The sequence below is a fragment of the Meriones unguiculatus genome, chromosome 14 (assembly GCF_030254825.1).
Source record: "Meriones unguiculatus strain TT.TT164.6M chromosome 14, Bangor_MerUng_6.1, whole genome shotgun sequence".
NCBI lineage: Eukaryota > Metazoa > Chordata > Mammalia > Rodentia > Muridae > Meriones > Meriones unguiculatus.
Window position 1 is genome coordinate 90,337,167 of NC_083361.1, and position 5,855 is coordinate 90,343,021.

The 5,855-nt window shown below is 45.1% G+C and overlaps 1 pseudogene; it reads left to right on the forward strand.

The window, feature by feature from the left end:
- The first annotated feature begins 1,969 nt into the window (after positions 1-1,969).
- On the forward strand, positions 1,970-3,629 carry LOC132646040 (dead end protein homolog 1-like; annotated as a pseudogene).
- Positions 3,630-5,855: the final 2,226 nt, after the last annotated feature.

Consider the following 5,855-nt stretch of genomic DNA (forward strand, 5'->3'; position numbering starts at 1 on the left):
AAAATAGTCAGTTAACCAAGCCTGAATGTCGATTAAGGAGCAAAAATAAATACCTGTGAAGAACCATTTGTCAGAAAAACAAATAGAATGTATGTATGAGGCAATAAAACTGTTAACAAAGTGAAAATATTGAAACATTGATTAAACATGGCTTTGGGGAGTTAAATTAATTCTCTGCAGCTTCCTGATTGTATTAGTAGTTGGTTTGGAGAAGGCAATTAGTTTTGACCCCAAAGAGAAGCTGCATGATTTAGGTAAAGTCACATTCCAGGACTGATAAAAGCATTTGGTGTCAAGCCTGAAGTCCTGAGTTTGAGCCCCAAAGACCACACAGTAGAAACAGACAACCAACGCTGTGCTGACCTCCACATATGCATGGTGGCACAAACACACACATAACAAATAAGTGAAAAATAAAATTTAAGTCATATCCCAAAGCATGGAAATAGAAAAGACAGGAGAAAATACTACAGGGGTGAATCTAAGAGGTCCAGTGTACAGCCACAGAAATTCTGAAGGAGAAAAGCAAATGTTTGGGGGTGCTGAAAGGAAAAACACAACTTAAAATTTTTCCAATTTAAATTTTAAATTTCTGAAGATCTGAGGAACTTGCTGGATTCTTGTCCAGATTAATGAGTGAAGGCACACCTGACATATGTTATAATTTCTACATTCTAAGGTAAAGGGAAAACAAGCTTCCAGGCAAAAAGACTAAGTTAAATAAAAGGGGGTGGGAGGAGACATTTGGTTTTCTGTTTGTAATGGGAAAAACTAAAACTCTGTTCCCCTGAACAGGCTATAAGATAAACCTGTTACAGTTCATCAGTCAAACATAAGCACCTGTTGTGGTGGGAGAATGATTTGAAGGCTTGTAGGAAATCAGTCCACATCAGTCAGGTCTCCTAATTGAAGAGAATGAATCAAGAAAGAACTGTAATCAAACAACAAACCCAAAATACACACTCCACCCGCCCCCCAAAGAATGGGAAAGGAAGCAGAAAGCTACAGGGTAAACTAAAAACCCTAATATAACACATAAAGAATATAACAAACTATGATAACTATGAAATTACAGGGCTTCCTTCGTAAGGGCAGGAACAGAGCAGATGCGGCTGCAAAATCCATCCTTTACGGTTTATAAGAAACACTTGTGAAGCTGCTTTAACAAAACGATCATTGGCAAACAGATTAGAAATTTCAGCTAATGGAAGGTTAACTTAAGAACCACAGAAAGTGATGAATCTTCTGGGCTGAGGAAAGGCACGATGGTACCAACTTGGGAAGGCAGGAAGAGACCACCAATAATCGACAGCTAAATTTGTTTATTAGGTAATAAGGCAAAAAATGAAAATATTTCATAATAATACAATACAAAATTTGTAGCTCAGTACATGTTTGAGGTCCTACACATTGTACTGAGCACAGAAATTATCTCATGGATAGGAACTGGGTCTGGAAGTGTGGAGGCCTAGACAATCAGGATCAGAGATCTCACCCATCCAGCCAATCAGAAGAGACACCTGCTGGACAGGTGTTGAGGCCAGGCTGAGCCAGCCCACCAATCCCTGCTGGAGAGCCTGCCTCGCCCAAAGGCAGCCAATCGGTCTTAAGGGCTGAAGGCTGAGATGCTCTTTCTCCTTGAACTTGCTGAGGCTTCCTTTCGCTGTGCTGTTCAGCCCAACCCAAGGACTCAACTTCAGTCACCAACACCAACCCAGACCAGAGAGGTATGGAATGATGCTCCTTGGGTGTCTATTTTGCCAGGTCTTACACTAGTAAGTGGGAATCCTTCTGATGCCTACATTGTGCATGCACACTAGGAAACGAATGCGGTGTGCATTTGAATGGGAGAAAAAGAGCTGCCGGGACCCCTAGAGAGCCTGACACCTACAGCCTTAGCAAGGTGATGTTCCCGTGGGACTCTGCAGCTGCTGTATGAAGGTTCGCTGGTAACTGGGGTCAGGGCGGAATGGAGAAGCTGAGTTAGGGTTCTCTCCTGTTTGGTGGCCTTTGCAGTGAGGCCACTGGCATCACTAGAAACTCCCAGTCTGAGGCCGGGAATTAAAATTCTTATAGTCCTGCTCAGCAGTCTGGGGCACCCAAACCACACTTCTCCATTCTGACGTTGGTGCAGGTGTCCATCCTTTAGTCTGAGGCTTCCTGATTTTCCTTACTGCCAGCAAAATCAGCCTCTTCAAAACGTGTGGTCCTTCTGTCACATGGTACCAGCATGCCTCTTTCTAGCAAAATTCTAGAAAGCTGTGACTCAAGGTCTACTCATTCTCTATCAATCCAGCAGTGACTGGAGTTGCTCTCGACTCGAGGGTCCCAACGACTGTGCTGCTGACAAGTTTATTATGGTACACTTTCATTAGCTTTTGGTTCGTTGGTTTGGTTGGTTGGTTGGGTTGGGTTTCGGTTGTTTCTAGACAGGGCTTCTCTGTAACAACCCTGGCTGTGCTGGAATTTACTCTGTAGGCTAGGCTGGCTTCTAACTCAGAAATCTACCTGCCTCTGCCTCCTGAGTGCTGGGATTAAAGGGATGCACCACCAACACCCCACTGATTATTGATTTAAAAAAAATCATTAAAGTGGCATAATGTCCCACCAAAGTTCTAAAGAGGGTACTGGCAGATCTAAGAGAGTTATGCAGTCTAAAATGGGAGTGTGGGCAATGGTATGAGAGTGTGAATCCAGAGAACAAGGTAGCCCTGGAGGTGTGAGTAAGGGAGACTGACATCTGCAGGTCAGCGGACAAAGGAAGTGTGGTGAGCTGCCCCCGGGCTGGGTGGGCAGCCTGCCATGGTCAGGGTCCGATGTGGTGTAGGCTGACTACCGCAGGATGTGAATGAGTACCAGCTGATCCCACTCTTCCAGAGCATGGGGTGCCTCTATGAGCTCCACCTGATGATGACCTTCAGCAACCTAAACCCGCACTACAGCTCAGGGCGCAGTGCCTAAGCTCTCATTGCTCCAGTGCACAACCACCAGCTGCAACCTTCTTGCTAGCTCCTGGTGTGCTCCGAAGCACCGAGACGTTCAAGCTGAGGGTGAATGGTCTGCCTCCAAGCTTGGACTGCTCTGTGCCACTGCGGGTCCTGTAACCGCTGGGTCTCTGCCTGCACTGCTCAAGTTCAGCACGCACAGAGACACTGCCTTAGCCAGAAAGACGCTGGTAGAAGGGTGGTACACCTCTGAGAAAAGGTGGCTGAGGAGTGGCTCAAACCAGACCTGAAGCAGCACTTCCACTAACAGCTTGCAGGTCCCTTTCTAGGGTTCCTAGGGCCAGGTGGCAGCCCACTAGCCTAGACCAGAGACAAGCTAGGGTCTCAACGGGCTAGGGCTGCTCTGCAGCTGCATTGTCAACGATTTTAGCTAGGCAGACCAGTGTTCCTTACCAAGTGTTTAGGTACAGGATCTGCTCAGGGCTGACATTGCCTTTGGTACCAGGTTGTGACCCCTGGGATGCAGTGCCTTTCAGTCGCCTCATTTGGGTTGTGTGGGCTTCTGATCAGCAGGATCGATGTGAGGTGGCCAAGGATGCTGTGTCTGCACCGTTGCTGGGGACACTGGTCTAGGGCCAGCTTGTGTCTCCTGGTGCTGAAGCAGGGACTATGATTAAGCAGTGACCCAGCCTACAGTCACCTCTATAGTCCTCTATAACCCCTCTATATTCACCTGAAATGGGTAGGCAGATCCTGTGCCAATCAGAGGGAGAAAACAGGCAACAGGACAGGAGCCTACCACAGAGGGCCTCTGAAAGACTACCCTGCAAGGTATCAAAGCAGATGCTGAGACCTATAGCCAAATTTTGGGCAAAGTTCAGGGAATCTTATAAAAGAAGTGGGAAATAGTAAGACCTGGAAAGGATAGGAGCTCCAAAAGGAGAGCAACAGAACCAAGAAATCTGAGCACAGGGGTCTTTTCTGATACTGATACCCCAAACAGGTCCATTCATAGAGATAATCTAGAACCCCTGCACAGGTGTAGCCCATAGCAGCTCAGTCTCCAAGTGAGTTCCACAGTACTGGGAACAGGGACTGTCTCTGACATGAACTGATTAGCCTGCTCTTTGATCACCTTCCCCTCAGGAGAGTGCAGCTTTACCAGGCCACAGAGGAAGACAATGCAGCCACTCCTGATGAAACCTGATAGACTGGGATCAGAAGAAAGGGGGTGGGGGGAAGACCTCCCCTATCAGTGGACTGGGGGAGGAGTATGGCTGGAGCAGAGGGAGCAAGGGTGGGCTTGGGAGGGGAAGAAGGGAGCTAGAGGTGGAATCCAAAGTGAATAAACTATAATTAATTTTAAAAATTTTTAAAAAGACTTGGGGATCTGGATTTGGAGAAGAGAAGTGAAAGATGATGCAATTAGCCTACCTGCTTCTCTGTCTAGAAGGTAATTACTGTTTTATGACAGAAAATGCTTTGTAGAAGATTCAAGGTCGATACTGAGCCCATACAGTGGAACACAATAAATGTATGTTGGATTAATGTATATGTATGGAGAATTCATTTTCTATTTCCACTTTCCCATGGGTCCCCTTATTTTGGGCTTAAGTTCTTTTTCCCCACAAAGCTGTCTCCAGACCCCATAGACAAGATGGCAGACACATTGGTGCCATTTTCTTCCCTTTCTGAATTTGGGCTGCTGCTTTACTTGGATAAGTGGAATGAGGAATTATATAAATTCAAGTCACTCTTAAAGAGGAATGTAGGTGCTACTCAGTATCATGGGCTGCACTGAAGGCCAAATACCTGGCTTACTTATGAACAAATGCTACTGAGAAGGGCAGATCGGGAATGTAGCCCTCAAAACTTTTGGGAAGATGAGCCTAAGGGGATCTGTGTAAAAAGAGCAAAACAGAGCCCAACTGTGAGGGATGCTAAGAACCTATCTGAGTAGGAACTGGTTCATTTGAAGAACCCTGAAGAAGCAGCACGGAGGTAAATGCTGTTACTCTGTATGGGTCTTTACTTGGGAATGATTGATACAAATATACCTACTAAAATGATTTAAGAAAGTGAGTGATAAGATAATTCCTATTGACTGTACTTGTGCATAAACTATAAATCAAGTTAAAAATTTTTTAGACTCTGAGATATGATCGACATAATTGCTGAAATGAGCAATGGACTAAAATAAGTCAAACCCAAATAAGTACTGTTGGTGATCCTTATGTGAAATCCATGAGCAGCACCCAGGGTTTTGTTTGGGGCTTTTTGTTGTTTGACTTTCAAGACAGTTTCTCTTTCAAGACAGTTGTAGCCTTAGCTGTTCTGGACTCACTTTGTAGATCAGGCTGGCCCGAAATTTACTGAGATCCACCTGCCTCTGCCTCCCAGACTGCTGGGGCCACAGCCACCGTGACCAGCTGTACCCAGGTTCTATATGTAAGACTTTATAGCTATAAAATACATGTTTATTATCTGCCAACTTCTCTAGCCTAATGAATATTGTTTACCTTTTTAAGTTTACTTTGTCCTGATTATTTTGTTCCTGAGTTAAGTGCAGGGGTGGATATGTCAAGAGTATCTGAATCAGAGCCTCATAAGGAGATCTCTGGCATAATTGAGTCACAACCTCCAGGGTGTAAGGAAGAGCTTCAAGTAGGACCAGAAAAGTTATCTCCCTAAAAGTGGGAGGTATATTATGGTCAGGACACACCTGGGAAAGTTTAGAAGCACTACTCCTGGGAGAAAACGTAAATAATTCATAAAATTTCCATTAATCCAATATCCCCAAGTTGTACGAATAATAACCCCCCAAGCATGTGACACATAAGAGATCAAGGCCAAAAAAAGAGGAGAGTGCACCACAGCGATTGTATCAGTAGGCTCAGCTTTGTAGGATTT